This window comes from Canis lupus, chromosome 24 (genome assembly GCF_011100685.1).
Source record: "Canis lupus familiaris isolate Mischka breed German Shepherd chromosome 24, alternate assembly UU_Cfam_GSD_1.0, whole genome shotgun sequence".
Lineage (NCBI taxonomy): Eukaryota > Metazoa > Chordata > Mammalia > Carnivora > Canidae > Canis > Canis lupus.
The window spans coordinates 8,445,446-8,462,743 of NC_049245.1; the positions used below are offsets into that span (position 1 = coordinate 8,445,446).

Sequence of the window (17,298 nt, forward strand, 5' to 3'; positions counted from 1 at the left end):
CCTAGCATCTAGCACATAAACTGACACATGCCAGGGCTATAATAAATTTTGTTGAATGAAATAAATGGCAGGAACTATCATAAGCCCCATTTTGAAGGTAGTGAAATTGAGCTTTCAGGTATTTATATGACTTGCTCAGGCCAATAGAGGCAGAAAGTGTTACATAAATCAAATCAGTCTGACCCAGAGCTCGTGCTTTTAACAATTATACTGAATTTCCTCTATATCTGGGTGGGAAGGGGATATTAATTTGAAAAAAACAAAAACAAAAAATCTTAGTCCAAGAATTTAGCACATCCATTTTTACAGAGTGCCTGTTTTGTTTTTGTTTTTGTTTTTGTTTTTGTTTTAGAGTGCCTGTTTTTAAAAGACTTAGCATGTTTAATTATTTTGAGACCTGTAAAACATCTATAGCTCTAAAGAAATAAATCTTAATCTTTTTGCTATGTCAGTATACTAAGAAGAAAGGAAAGGAAAGCTATCTCAGTTCTCATCCTCTACACAAGTCTAGTAAGAGATATCCAACAGTTTAAACAACAGAATATAATTTCAGACCATTTCTCACAGGAAAACTAAAAGAATCCAGATTACAATACAGCATAATTCATTTTGCATGGAAACCATTAGAAGAACAGTCAGTAATATTTCCTTTATGAGAATGAAATTGCATTTAACACATATTATATAATTTGGAATCAGAGTCATAATGGCCTACACACCAAGGGATATGAATATATATATATAATATATATATATTTCACACTATATATATATATATATAGTGTGAAAAGCTGAATAGCATCAAAATAGAAATACTCATAAAAATTTATATAAGGAAATACAGCTAAAATTAACCAGTGGACAATAGACATTTAAAACAAAGTCTTCTAAAATTATTTTGATATGTTTTATAATGAGACTCTGGCATCCTGGATAACAAATTCCATCCAAGCTTTCTAAGAAACAATGTAAGAAATTCAAGGAATACAGAAATATCGTCTTTAGGAGGAGGTAAACATATTTTTTTACAATTTTTATAATAATAATAACAAAAGGAATATGGGCTTTCATGCTAAATTCCAAAATAGTGACTGGCAATGGCACAAAACCACATTATATAATATATATATATTATATTATATAATATATGTTATATATTCATTATATTATATAAACATTATATAATTATATAATGTTTTATCTCTTCTACTCTCTTTTTAGCCCTTTAATTTTCAATGAATGGAGCTGCAAAATACCATAATCAAAAATATATGTGTATATATATACACACACGTATTTATATATATATATATAGAAACACACATATATATACATACACACACATATATATTTATACTATGAATATATATCACAATCTTTGTGGTTGCATACAAGTTTTAGGATTGTTCTTTCTAGTTCTTGAAAAATGCTATTGATATTTTGACAGAGATTGCATTAAATCTGTAGATTGCTTTGGGTAGTATAGACATTTTAACAATATTTGTTCTTCCAATCCATGAGCATGGAATGTCTTTCCATTTGTTCATGTTATCTTCAATTTCTTTTATCAACATTTTATACTTTTCAGAGTACAGTTCTTTTACTTCCTTGGTTAAGTTTATTCTTAGGTATTTTATTATTTTTGGTACAGTTGTAAATAAGATTGTTTTCTTAATTTCCCTTTTTGCTGCTTCATTATTAGCAATGTATAGAATTGTTAAATCACTATATTGTACATCTGAAGCTAATATAACATTGTATATTAACTATACTGGAATTAATACACACACACATACATGAGAAAAAAAACTTAATGTATGTAACTCACTCTCCTGAAGAAATAACTGAGACCCAGGTAATGAGTGCCAGGGCAGACATTACAACCCAGAACCTCTGATTCTCAGTTCAGCAGTCTTTCCTTCTTATCACAGTCACCCCACAAAGAAGGTAGCACACAAGTACATGTTCTTTGTGTCATTTTCCTTATCCTGCCTTGCTATGGATATCTGTGGCAATAGGAATGGCAAAAATTTTGAGTTTAAGCCACTCAAAAAAGTATGAAATGCTGATAATTAAAAGGGAGATGTTTGGGCTATGATTTGAACCTCCAAAGTGGTCACATAAGGTAGTGGTCCCACCAAATGTCTCTCATGGTCACTGACAGAGACCAAAGTCAGACTAATATAAGCTGACAAATCATTTCCTATATCTCAGGTTCTTACTAATATCATTTGATCTGATATAAAATATCATCTTTACTCTGCAGATGATAAAGTCAGATATGCAGTCAGACTAGCATTTTATGCAGAAAGTGCAAGTCAGAGGGACAGAAAAGACATGGGATCAGCAAACTGGCTTGACTCAGATGTGTGAGGATCAGGAGCTCTACAGTCTGACAAGAATACCAGGAAGAATGAAAAAGGAGGTGAGCAGGCATAATGTTTTCTTTGTGTAATTTCTGCATGGTCAACTCTCATATTTGTCAAGAAATTATCACCTTTGTTCTAAGTAAATATGAGAGCTTAGATTAAAGATTATATGCATATAATATACAACTTCATTTCCAGTTTACTCACAAGCTTGTTATTATAATTTTGGGGATTTTTGAAATAATTTTATTGATTTTGATGTTTCACTAGGTTTGGGAACCAATATGGCTTCTTAAATAGAAACTGGGTTCTACTTGAGCTGATAAGAAAATTTAAGATTGAGGAGAAGATGCAGGGCTATATCAGCTGCACTATATATATATTTCAATAAAAGAGAAAATAAAAAACTGATTGAAAATTTATGTCCAACAAATATTCACTAAATGCCTACTGTGTGAAAAGCACAGGAAGTTCCAGTAATAAAACACTATTTACAAGTTTTACAACCCACTTATGATGATTAAACTTAATATAGGGGAAGAGATAAAGGCCTTAAGTGAATTATTATAGACAATGCATTAAGTACTGAGGAAAAAGCAGTTAATTTTAATTAGAGGTGAAAGCAAGGGAAACTTCATAAAAGAGATGACATCTATTTTGAGACTAAAGGACAAAGAAGGGTTTGAACAGGTGTGGGTGGGGGAAGTAGAGAGAAAAAGTCAAATGTGTTGACTGCCTTTGTGCCACATGCTATACTTGAAACCTAATCTAGATGATTCAAATTAATCCCCCAATAATACTACTGTCATAGACTCCATTATTGTTTCCAATTATCCACCATCATCCTTTTATCCTTATCTTTTCCCCTATACAATTCCTTCCATTAGGGGTGGATTTTATTTCGCTACCCAGTGATGTGACATCCATAGGACAAATTGGTGCAAAGACTTAAATTGTACTTGCATAGTTTTTACCATCCCTATGTGAAATACAATCCTTGTATGCCACTGATCCTCCAAAGTATGGGAGACCTGTGGAGAAATACTAAACTGAACTCAGCACCTAGAGGTGAGACCAGCCAATCCACAGATGCATGAGAAAAAACATTTAATTTTATGCCACTGAGTTTTTGTGGTTGTTGGTTACATTATTGTACCAATAGCTAACTAATATACCTGTCCAGAGTTAGGAACTAAGCCCTAGAAGAGAGAATTCATTTGCCCAAAGCTACCTACTTAGTAGGAGAAAGAGGCCAGTTTAGAATTCTGGTGTGTCACAGACCTAAGTTTACATTCTCTCTATCCCAGTGACCCTTTGGGGGCGGGGAGGGTGGGCAGAGATTAGAGAGAAGGATATTGCAAGGTTAGGGCAATTAATGGAGGTAAGAAGAAAAGGCCACCTTGGTTGAAATCATCTAAGATGATCATGGGGTTAAGAAGATAACTTTGGTCCAAATTTACGAGAGTTTTGAACGTCAAGCTTAGAAATTTCAACTTCTATTTAAGGACATGAAAAGCCATGAAAATGTTTTGAATATGGAAGCAACCTACTAAAGTAAGGCAATTCAGGAAGCTCCATTAAGTATACATTTTGTGGAATCACTCACAGGCTTTTGCAGTAATCTAGGCCATCAAACAAAGAGACACTAAATAATTATTCCTCATTTTTAGGCCAAGATTAATTGTGCTTGCTCCAATAGGCGCTCGTTATAGAACTGAAAGATATACTCCTATTTTAAACACACCTTCTAGATTGATCTAAATGTAAATATACTCCACGTGTTTTAACTTTTAATTTATTTCAACATATCTTTCATCTAATATTTATCAATTCATTATGTGTGTATGCAGATGCATCCAGCAATTTGTAAATGTGGTTAAAAGAAGTTGCTTGGCAGCTGGGAAATGAATCAGTCTAAAAAAATATAAATCTTCTGCCTTTAGGCTAAAACACTAACTAAAGGAGGAAATGACTATGATATGACAACTGTATCAACCAAAACAGCAAATTACTCATGATGAATGTTCAATGCCCTGGTTGATGGGAGCCCTTTCCCAAATCATCTGTGCCAAGGGCTTACAAAGAACATATATATATATATATATATATATATATATATATATATATATATGTATAATTTACTTACTTTCTTTAACAAAAAGAAATTTACTTAAAGCATAACTACATCTGATATATTAACTGAATCAATTAGAAGTACTGCAACTTAGTATAAAGATCAATTAGGTTTATAGTCATAATATATAGTTTGTGGTTTTTACTGAAGCCTAAGACTTACAAGTATCAAATTACTAGACTCATTGTGTATTCATCACTATATAAAAGAAAAAAAAATACCAACAAAAGGAGGATGTTTTAGCATAACATCCTCCATTTTAAAGCATATACAATTATCTTTTTTAAAAGTTTTCTGTAAATCAGCTGATATAGGAGTCTATCTCCAGGAAGATAAAAGGTGAAATTATCGACATGAGAAGGACACAGCTGCCCACATATCCTTTCATCCGTACCATCTACTATCCATCAGTTTTATATTTCTTTTCCTATTATGCTTTCTCTACCCACTGAAGGTCCAAGGCTTGCATGGGACATGACTGTGGATTGTGTATATGTTGAGGGCACAGTCACGGTCTTTAAAGTGCTTCTTCCATCACCAGTCACAGGCCTCAAATAAGAAGGAATGCAAAGTATTATTTTCAACTGATATCCACCTGAAATTCAGACCTTCTTTTTCTTTCTCTTGAACACACATCATTTCTAGGGATTCAGGATACATAACAACAGTCCTTTTTCTTTCTTTCTTTTCTTTTTTTAAGAAGTATGTATCTTAGGATAATTTAATTAAATCACTTATTTTTTGTCAATATTCTTAAATAACTGAGAGTGAATATCTCAAAAATTAGAAGACTTTTTTTATTTTTTAAAAATTAGAATCAGATCATCTATAAATTCAGATAAAATCTGAAATGATCTATAAAATCAGATCATCTATAATTCCAAAATTCCCATTCTCATTCCCTTTGCACCTCAGTCTTGGGAGAAATATAGTAAAAATGGATTATATGAATAAATTCAGTAAGTGAGAATTGAGGGATTCTCAAACTCTATCAAGACTTTGGGAAGAACTGAGAGGAGGTGAAAGAGGGCTCTGAAATGAGATTTTCAAGTGGACAGAAAAGCTTATTTTTCTTTTGCTTGGGAAGCAGGGAGCCCAATGCAGACCTCCACCTCAGGACTCCAGGATCATGACCTGAGCCAAAGGCAGCTGCTTAACCAGGCTTCCAGGTGCCCCATTATATACTTTTTTAAAGTGTAAAATGTATAAGCATTCTAGACAAGAGGCAATCATTTCCTCTTTATATATTTTATTTAAGGAAAACAAAGACAAAAAGAATAACTAAATCTAGATAAAAGAAGCCTAGTTAGAGTTGAACTTTCTTTTTCTGTGGTGAGACTGTGTCCCTACCAGCATTATATTACTCATTCTATCATTTTCTGGAAAAGTTTCCAAACAATTTTGTTTCTCATAATTATTTCTTAGAAACTCTAGTATCAACGATGACTGTTTCAGGCTGCTCTGATTCTCTGATAATTTAAATTCCTAAACAGGGTTTCTCATCCAGGAAACCATGATTTGTGTTGAACAAGAACCCAGACACCATAAATTATAGGATCTGAAGCACCTTCCATCAGCCTCAAAGGCTTGATGGATTTATGGGAACAAACTGTATAAGAGCGTTGGGGGTTCTGCACTACCAGATGAGAGGGAGGCTAAAAGACATCTACTCACTGACCAGCTTCTCTTTCTGCCTCAGTCTTACAACACTGATATCTGAACCACAAATACGACAGCATTTTTTTCTAATACTGTGTCCCCGTGTAATTTCACCTTATTAATATATACACATATGTATAAATTCACATATATGTGTGTATATATGTGCATGCTTCTGTGGTGTGTGTGTGTGTGTGTGTGTGTGTGTGTGTGTGTGTGTGTTTTAAAGGTACTATCTTGGACTATGTGTTTAGGGAGAATAATTACTCCTTCCTGCTGTGTCCATCACTCCACTTTTCCTCTGACTCCAACTAGCTTCAGCTAAGTCCACAGTTATTTCCAGAGGTCAAAAGCCATGAAGGCACCTTTCCAACTCTTGGGCCCCTGGCTTTCTAGGAACTCAGGCAAGTAACTGAAAATCACCTTCTAATATCCCAGTGACTCCAGGGTTAGTTCTCCTACCTGTCTTCAATCTTTTCCCCCTCCCCAAAGCCCTACTTCCTTATCCTCTTGCTGGTCATCTTAAATCTTGAGGAAAATGAAAATTTAATCCTCTTTCTGCAAAAGGTTAGGCACTCCTCAGTTAATGAATACTTATCCCTTAAGTATATTTGGAAATGTTAAACAGAAAACAAAACAAAACAAAACAAAACAAAAAAACCCACATGAAAGGTATTTGATATAGCAATCTGCTAATAACTGAGAGATTAAAAAAATGAAAATAAAGTATAGCATTTTATAAGATTTTTAAATGAATACTTTTATTCAGTTTTTTAAAAGAAAGAAATATTTAAGGTTCATTAATATTTATTCTTACCACCCTCCTACAGTTTCACCTCTATCCGCCCCTAAACCCACACACACAAAGCAGCCCTCAAGAAAAGGGACAGACAAAAAGATAGACATATCCTGAATAACTTGCTGATGATTGTACAAGAAACAAACATATCAGTTTGCATATCTTTTTATGCAAAGAACTGTAAAATTCCAAAACAAAACAGAACAAAAACGTAGTATAATTTCTTTTCTGTATTTCACATTTTACAGTACTTTAATTTGTTTACAGTACTTTTATAAAATTAATTATTTTGATTCAGCACAGAAAATTAGAGATTTCACATGCAAGAATTTCTAGTCAGTGCTTATAATAATACTCAAAATATCTTTTTGTTTTAATTTTTAAAAATAAATGAAGGGTTTTTATTTCTGAAGGTTGTCTGTTGACATTCAAGATTAAAACTGGTTTTAGGACATATTGCAAATTTCTTTACAGAAACCAGATATGAAAATTTCTGCATCTCTAAAATCTACATCTCTAAAAACAAAGCCAATTAATATGCCAGGTTCCTTTTCCCCACCGAATATAATGGAGCATGTGCATAAAGCAGAGCTAGGAAGCTGGTCCCGCTCATCAGCATATTATAATGCTTCCTGACAGCCTCACACACTGCCTCATCAACATCATACTGTTTCAATTACACATTTTTTTTTACCCACTTCACATGTTAAGCCACCTTCACTTCTATCTCGCCTCGAGTTGCAGTATTAAATTTAACTACATTTTTCCAATTATAGATGGATTTTCTGCAAGTCAGGAACTGAAAAATCACTAACATTGTATTGTTCCAGGCCACAAAAGAAAGAAAAGGCGGGAGGGAAAAGAACTGTGGTGGATTTTAAAGAAACAAATAATCCCTCCCCACAAAAGCCTGACCCTCTGAACCAATGGCAGAAAGAATTAAGAATTGGCTGCAACACAGGATGCGGTCCCTTTGCCAATGAAATGGAAATTGTCTTTTCAAGAAATGTTAGAGCCTGCTCACTCTCCTGTGATCATCCTACCAGTTCTGCTCCACCTTGCAAGGGTAACGAAGCAAGGTCTTTTGATTTTGCCAGCAAACTATTGAAAAAAAAAAAAAATAAAGGATGGGCCTGAAAAGATGAACTTTAATTTAGCAAACACCATAGAGACATGTCCCAAGACAACTGCCACCTCACATAAAAAATACCTTCTAATGTTTAGATCATGAGAAGAAATTTCGATACTGTAAAGCAGAATCATTCCAAAAGAGCATGACTCTTATTATGTGGCTGTTTTTCTTTGGAAAAATTCTAAGTAGACTGAAGGAAAACTCCCTCATATCATTGCAGAGTCCATCTCTCAGAAATAATTTTAATTGCATGAATATGTAGTGTTCAGAGAGCTGAGTTACGAGAATAAGTTTTCATAGCAACAGAGCAGGTTGGAAGTCAGAATGTAACAGATTTCTTGGTGTTTAGATGACTTATGAAAGTTTCACATTACCTTTCTCTCAAATTGGCATTTCATCCTGATTGGTTAAGTATCATTTTTTTATTTTAGCAGCAAAAGGATCCTGAATAATGCAGTTGCAGCTGGATAGTCTTTAAGTGAATTCCAAGTTTTGTGATTTCTGTGTTTTCTCACCCTCAGTTTATGTTTAACTTAAAAACTACAACAAAAACAGTTCCCTTTTGTCTCACAGACCTTAAGCCTTACTTTAAAATCTGTAAAAACTAGAAATCCTGTCTTGTTTTGGTTTTCCTAGGGCTCAGAAAGCTTGACCCTGTCTGAGCAGATGGGACAATTTGAAACAGGGCAGTATTTTTTTCTCCAGAAGTTCTCTGCATTTCGGTGCAGCTTTACATCCCTACAGGATGTTTCCTGACACCTAGGTTGGAAGGATGTGAGGCAGAGCAAAAAGTACAATCTTAGCCCTATTATTAACAAGATCAGTCTACAATTTGATTATATAATTCTATTGCCGACTATATATATAATATATATACTTCTACCACTGACTATTTTTTAAAAAAATCAATGTCAAAGGTATGTAAAGATAACATTTCCAATAACTGAAGACTTCAAATGCAGAAATTTTCACATCCTAGATTTTAATTATAGTCCTCCTCCATCCCCCGACACACACTATATATTTAGTAAGACTCTACTATAGACTAGGCATATGCTAGATTCTGAACTTCAACAAAAAGCAAAACCAAATTGTGGTCCCTGGGGAAAACCAATATTAATCAAGTAATTGGATAAAAGTAGAAACTGTATATATAATAAAAGCACAAAGGAGAGAGAGAGAGACATAGGGCTATGAGATCCTTTGATGAAAAGATTTGACTCTAGTCAAGGAGGTCTTGAAAGAAGACTGGGCTGATCTGAAAGATAAGTAAAAATTTATAAGACAGTGAGGGGAAAGAAGAGCATTTCAGGAAGAGGGGATACCATGTGCAAAGGATCTACAATGGGAGGGAGCATGATGAACACAAAGATGAGGATACTTTCTTTTTTTTAATTGAACATGCTTAGAGAAAACATGTGAATAAAGTGGAAGATAAGACCAGAGAGAGGGTGGAAAGCCACACCTTGTAGGCCATGTTTAAGAATAGGACACAGAAATGAAAATAAGAATAACTTTATAGGCCATATTGAGAGTTTTTGTTGGGAGTGACAAGCAACTGATATGTTCCAACGATCACTCTGACCACTGTGAGGTGACTAGATGGGCAGATGAATTGGGGGCTCCTTGCATACAGCCGGCTGAGCAGCAGTGGTGAGAAGTATACATGGTGAGGTGAGCTCATGGTCTGCCCCACTGCAGCAGAGCTACACATACTGCCTCCCCTTGTAGACATCCATTCTCTGCCCTCCACTGTCTAAATACTTTTCTTAATGGACAACTCTGATCATATCATTTTTCTATTTCTGTCCATTTGCCTCACCTTCAGAGCAACAGGTTCAGTCAATGCTGGCACTCAAGGGCTGACAACATGACTTTTTAGCTCACGTTTCTCCAGTCTATTTGTCCAAGTTCTTCTCTATCCAAAGTGATTTATTGATCTCATTTTTGTTTGTGTCCTTGGACCCACTAGGGATAATAATCTTTGTCTCTTACTGTGCTGCCTCTCTTTACACTTGTGCTCTAGCCTGAATTAACCTCCCACCTTTGTCCTTACTTCCTAAATTCTGCCCATCCTTTCCCATCCAGATTAAATACCTTCCTTGTTTTCTATTAAGAATTCCCAGATGAAAAAAAAAAAAAAAAAGAATTCCCAGATGACTGCAATCCATAACAGATCACTTAACTTCTTCCACATGCATTTCATGTTTTTTGGCAATTAATCATGACTTGTTCTACTATACCAAATTATTAATTGATAAGAGTATTGTCTTTAGCTTTTTATATGTGTATATGCTTTATTTCTTCATCTAGTTAATCAGGTACTGGTGGCAGGGAACATGTCATGTATTTCTTTCTTTCATGCCATTTTTAGTACCTGCACAATGTTTTGTACATTCGTAGGTTTTCAGTACATAAATATGGCTTAAGATTTGCTCTGAGGTACGCTTTACCTTTACCTATGTGAGTAGGAAGGAGTTTTGGAAGTCTACATATACTCCGATCAGATTTGCAAAATTCATGGAATAACATGTGACAAAATTTCCAGAGTAATATCAAATGTGACTTCAATAACTGTGGTTTCACCAATAAACAAAAAAGAGGTTTTGGGGTGACAAATAATATGGATTCAAATCCTGATTCATCCACTTATGTTCTAAGAGATCTTTAACTAGTTCCTCACCTCTTTAAGACTCTATGTCTTCATTTGAAAGATGGGGATAGCCTATCTATGCAGCATACTATATATAAAGATTTAAGTCTCAGTGAGTACTTAGAAAGCTGTGAGGTCATTACCTCAAAAAAGTTAATACTTTCTCCTTAACTCTCTTCATCAGCTTGACTCTATGTACATAAATGTATTTCATGTACAAGCTCAGACAAACATGCACAAACACACTTCTTTTAGTCCTTCCTCTAGGCACATTTTGTAACTGCACTGGCTTCTCAAATTTATCATTTTTTTTTTCCTTTTCTCTCTTTCTTTTCTTCCTCTCTTTATTTGATGAATACCTAACAATAAGACTTTGGAAATCACAATTGGAAAAGTACAACCACTGTTGGTAATCTTTTCAATATATGGTTACATTATTGAATGTAAACAGGAAGGGTAAGAACTTCTACAAAATTCCCTTTTCTATTGTCCAGTAACCAAACATCTCTGTACTGAGCCATTAATCCCTCTATTGTATTCCCTTCCCCACAGTCGAATTGAGTAAGATTAGAAAGCAAGAGAAAAAAAAGTTGAGAGATTAGGAGACAGTGACAACTCAAACTCACAAAAAGTTTCTGAATGCCCAAGAAACAAGAAAGGTTGGCCTTTCTCATTAAAATCTTTTTGAATCAGTGCAAAGTCTGAAGCCATCGTGTAGTGTTTATTTGTAACTTTCATGTACTGAAGTGTGGTAAAATAGTCAAATCAAGATTGGCCCCATTTGATATTGGTTTCTCTAAATGACCCAACAAAGACTATTCACTTAAGAAATGTAATATGCAAGGTATTCAACATGTATCAGGTGTGAGAAACAGAAAGAAAGAATGCTGACCGGTTCCATTTGTCAATATCTATCACTGTAGATATGCAATATTTAATGTCATGTGAAAATAAGCAAGCATTGCTATGTGGCTGCTTACCAATAAATTTATTAATTTATTTTAAATAATGCATACTAATTTTTATGTATCACTGGCATTCAGCCACCTAATTTCCACTAAAAATATTTTTTTTTCTATGTGTAAGTGTAGGAATGAAATCAATGTGTATTTCCAACCCAAAGATATAGACATTTGACCAATTTATGTGATTCTGGCCTGGGGGCATATTAAAAAGATAAAACTCAAAATTTTAGCAAAATAGGTCTAACCTTGTCAAGATATATGTGAAATTTCCCTGAATCTATTAAAGTCTTTGATGATTACTGTTTTGAAGAATTCTCTTCTCTAATTTCATTAAACTTCTGACATGAAAAAGTGAGTGTTTCATACAGATGGAAGAGGTCTGGGCACCACTTAACTAGCTGACTAAAGGTGGCTTAGCTAGCTCCAAAGTGATTCCTATTAGAATGAAAAATAAATAGACTAAGTGCCAAACTCAAAACTATTCTCTTACAGAGATAAACTGTAAGTGCTCTACAGAAAGTGAAAACAGCTCTCTGGGAATGCTTGGGATTTGGGCAAAAGAACAATGCAACTGTTTCAGTAAATCAAGTGGAAATATGTGGGGGGAAGGGAGGAGTTGAAGAGTTACCAGAAAGGGATACTTGCCCAAGAGCAGGGCTAGACCTATGGACCTTTTTTTTAGTTCACTGACCACGTAGACAAGCACTAGGTCAGTTCTGAAAGGGAAATGAAGAAACCTCATGATGGATATGGACCCCATTTGTAACAGGGCGGCTAATTATATTTGTTAAGTCTTTGGCAATGTACCTAATCTTTAGAATTGATAACATCTTTCAATGTTTCAAGAAAAATGAGTTTCTTCAACATGACTAATAATTCATATATTTTGCTTTTGCAAAAACCTATATAATAATTAACTTGGGTGTTTCTAACTTCTTCAACAACATAAAATTATTCCTCAAGAACTATAGAATGAAGATGAAAACATGATTCATTCTTCTTTTCTTTCAATTAAAAAAAAGCTGAAATTAACATCAAAAGGATTGTCTAGAAGTTGTAATTATGCTTTAGCAAGAGACTCCAATAAATCAAAGATGGTTGTCTATTTTGAACAAACATCCAGGAAGAAAACTTGTGAGCCACTCCAGAAAAATCTGAGCAATTTTCTCAATACTTAGAGTACAAACAAGTCTTTGCTTGAATTCATAACCTGGTACTAAACTTGGGTATAATTTAGAAAAAGATAAAAATGATCGTACGCTCTCTCTATTTTAACTCCAATATGCTTAGTAGGAAAGTCTCTCCATTGGGAAATGCAATTATGGACAGATGGCAGAAGCTGATCAACAATGAGAATGTGAGCCCTTAGAAGAAGAGCCTATGGGGACTCTACTTTTAGAAATAATTGTATGCCTAGATATGGAGGCAGAAAGTGGATTATCAATTTTGAAAAATGCTTACTGAGCTCAATGACATTTGCTTGTTTAGAAAGTTTTTTAAACTACTGGCAATAAGAATTAATGAATGTGTAAGTAAAGGTAGTAAAAATGAAACTAAATAATATAAAACTATATAAATATAACTATATAAATAGTATAAAACTGTATTGTATGGACAAAGCAACAGAACACAAAATGGCAATGAGTAGGGAGTGTCCCAAAAAGGTAGAAACAAAGGTCAAACCCAGTATGCCAAGTGAACTCTGTATTTTGAATCATGTTAAAACATACCTTAAATTTTAAATTTTCCCTCAAGGGAGTTTCAGTCAATAACATGTAAAAATCTGAAACTTGAACTACACTTCTATGAATATTTATTGAAGCAATAACTATTTTAGGAATTCTACATATATGGCAATGAGCCCTGTGCTTATCTTTTTTCCCCATCATACAAGATGAAATTGCAAACCAAATATTTACTGAACTTGATTTTTTAAATACTAAGGCATTAAACTTCATGTTTTAAATGTTCAGTTAAAGGAGCTTATTGAATATTTATTGACTGTCACCAGTCCAAGACTGAGTAGATAAAATAGGAATACATGTTCAGATAGGTAGGACTTCATTTCCAGCTCTAACACATGCTGTTTTCCTATGGATTGCAGTATCCAGTTTTATCAAGTAAATATAGCTGAAGCCTCTGCTTTGGTCCATTCGAGGTCTTCTTTACTTCCTCATTCTCAGAGTATTCAAGGTAGTTTGCCTCATTAAGTTGTAAATTTTCTTCTCATTGCTGCTGTCCCTAGATTTATCCTAAACTAATAGACACAATATCACTCAGCTGAGTAAAGAGCTATTTCTAATTCTATCTGGCATGAAGAAATATATAAATGAACATAAATATAGCTGATCAATTAGGAAATGTGTTTAAAAACATGATATTAATATTCTTTTTAAAAAGATTTTATTTATTTATTCATGAGAGACACAAAGAGAAAGAGGCAGAGACATAGGCAAAGAGAGGAGCAGGCTCCATGCAGGGAGCCTGATGTGGGACTCAATCCCGGAACCCCAGGATAATGCCCTGAGCCAAAGGCAGGAGCTCAACCCCTGAGCCACCCAGGTATCCCAAAATTAATATTCTTATTTAAAAGGTGAATTCTAGACTATAACATATTTATGAATATGTGAAAATTGCACATTTATCCAACTTCAGAAAAAGAGGTGTTAGACTTGAGTGAATTTACCAGAAAACTGGATTTAACATGCTAAAAGTCAAAACGTCTAATTATTAGAACAACTTTAGAGCAACGTAATCCTAAAAGATACTATACTTATTTCTGTTAAGTAATCAGTGTGTAATGTATATTATATATTAATAATGGATTCAATAGTTATCATAGTATGGTTTTTCGGTTTTCTGGTTACTTCCTTTGGGATCCAAACATCAGCTGTCACCTCTCCCTGCAGGCAGTCACCCTTTACTAACAATACCTCTTTCCCTATTTATTGCTTCTAATTTGTGGTAGGTTGAGAAATTTGATACCAAGTCTATTCAATTTAAATCTAAATATATATAGATTGAATCAGAATAATAGCCTGAGGCAATCTCTAAAGAGTAGACTCTGAGAGCTTAGAGAATATATTTTTTTTAGATACCCAAATACCCTCTTTACTTCATGTATAAGTGTGTGTATGTATGACACAGAGAAACAAAAAGGGATCAAATGCCTGTGTGAGACAGTATGTATGAATTCTACATACATGGTATGAATGTGTATCCTAGAACCATGTGTAAAAGACTGTGCAAGCCACAGACTTCATGCTCCTCTCTAGGGATTTCTTTAGAACCAAAAAATAAAAACCAAAAACTCCAAAGTTAGAACTTGTTCCATGAAAGTATCTTACAGGTTATTTTTTCAGCATTTTGATCCATATCCCCCAAATAAGCCCTTTCTTTTAAAGATACAGAACCAGAAATACATTTTTGAATGAAAAAATACATTTTAAGTATTATTACAACTAGAGACAAATCTTAAAAACTGATCTGAGGCTCTACGTGCCCTTGATTAGGACTGATATAGGCATCTGCTTTTGCCCATTTCTTCTTATGATGGATTTGCATGCTAGCAAAAAAGGTTGCCTTGATGTTTAAAATTGAAGACTTGGCCACAAAACAAAGTAAAAACAGAAAGTTCATAGGAACCCCATGTTCTAACCAATAATGCAAACAAGTCTATTTCTCAGGTAATGCAGGTGATCACTAGACAAGAAATGGCCATCATAAACTATTCTGCAGAAAAGCCCTGAACTGAAAAATAACAATACATATTACTTTGACATATACTGCTAATCAGCAATGGGTTCATGGGCTCAATGGGCTTAACAATTTGCCTCTTTGTTCTTATTTATAAAACTCAGATAACAGCAAATAGGGAGTTGTCAAGAATCAGCAGACTACAGTCCCTGGGACAAATCTACCTGCCACCTGTTTTTGTAAATAAAGTTTTACTGGAACACAGATACATCCCTTCATTTATATTGCCTTTGGCTTCTTTCACACCAGTGGGGCAGAGCTGAGTTAGCTGCAATAGTCCACAAAGCCAAATATATTTACTATCTGGCCCTTTACAGAAACCATTTTCTACCTGTAGTATATATTACATTACAAGGCTGACAGGAAAATTGAACGTCATAATAAACAGGAAAGTGATTTAAATGCTATCCCTAGCTAATACTGATACGCTTAGTGAGTTTCAGCTACTGTGGTAAATGTCATACATGTCATCCCATTTAATTCTCAGAATAATCCTAATGTATTTTACAGATGAGGAAACTGAAGTCCAGAGTTCATTAATTTCCTAAGCACATATAGCTGGTTAGATGAAAAGCAAAGCTCAAACCAAGGTTTCCAGGTCTAGAGAGTTCTTTACCACTAGGCTATGTTGCCTTCATATAACTAGAAATTTCTAATTGTTAGACATGTGAACATTTTTATTAACTCAAATATTATTAACATTGTTTTAATGTAGAATCTAAGATAATACATAACTGAATATTTGTTATATGTGTGAACTGCTAATGATAGAGAAGTTAATCTTTCTCTTGTGTGGGCTCATGATTTGTTTGAACAAATAGCTGAGATGACCCTCTTCCCTATCATATTTACATATGTGTGGTTTGGTTATAAGTTTTCATTCAAAAGTAAAAAATGTGCCTGCTGAGTCTGAATGCAATACTGGTAGAAGTAGGTAGGGAATTCACTTTGACCTTTGTGCCTGTGCAGAGTATCATCCTAGAAGGGGCTCAGCACTGAAAGTTACACTAACACTAAAAATCAAGACAGCTCCAGGGAGGCAAGAAGAGAGATATTGAAAACACAGTCCCAGCCTTTATACTCTCAGAACAAAAACTGAGGTTCCCCTGTGGAGATGTATACATAGAAATACAAGATAAAATGTATACATATAAAACATACAGAATTCTATTCAAATTGTTTCATATTTAGAACCAGTATACCTTGGTTCTAATGCAGGGAACCTCAACAAAATTACTGGAGCTTGTCCCTATGAGTCTCCTGGGCAAGGGGTAAGCTTTTACTCTCATTGCTATTCCATGAAACCTTCTGGACTCTACAAAGATCAGGAAGCTGATTCCATGTGGCTGCCACCTCCGTCTTTTAGAGGCTGATTGGGATTATGCTAAATTCTACACTGTCACATGTTTTGAAAAGAGAGGAATAAACAAATGTATAAAATCTTGCATCCTCTTCTTTCACTTGCCAACCCTGTCAATCCCATCACCTTGGGAAAAAGCAGAATAAAAAGGGAAGAGGGAAAGAAAGAAAGAATCCGTGACTTAGATATAAATTTTAGCTCCTAGACTTCTGCATCCAACTTTGCAAACTCCCCATGTAGGATATCATGTATTTATTCTCCTCATTTCAGGCAAACAGCTTTTCTACAGCAGCACAAAATAAGTTAAAATTAGAATGAAACCTGAATTGAAAGAGGAACCGTTCAGCAATTGTGCCCCGCAGTCTCTGCACTGCTTGCTTTCTGCCAACAAAAGGAGATCATCTGTGATGAACTCTGGAGACAACTGGAGGGACAATGATAAAGTCAATTTAGGAAGAATAAAGCAGAGCA

At 34.4% G+C, this 17,298-nt stretch overlaps 1 protein-coding gene and 1 long non-coding RNA gene across 5 annotated transcripts in view; one reads left to right on the top strand and one right to left on the bottom strand.

The window, feature by feature from the left end:
- MACROD2 (mono-ADP ribosylhydrolase 2) overlaps positions 1 to 17,298 on the bottom strand; it is a 2,007,046-nt gene that overhangs the window by 1,317,368 nt on the left and 672,380 nt on the right. The window lies entirely within an intron of this gene.
- The window catches only part of LOC111092044, an 84,790-nt gene that overhangs the window by 28,071 nt on the left and 39,421 nt on the right, over positions 1 to 17,298 (top strand). Inside the window, exon 2 of the long non-coding RNA XR_005377552.1 lies at positions 2,267 to 2,425. This is a non-coding gene — a long non-coding RNA (uncharacterized LOC111092044). The remainder of the gene's footprint in view (positions 1 to 2,266; positions 2,426 to 17,298) is intronic.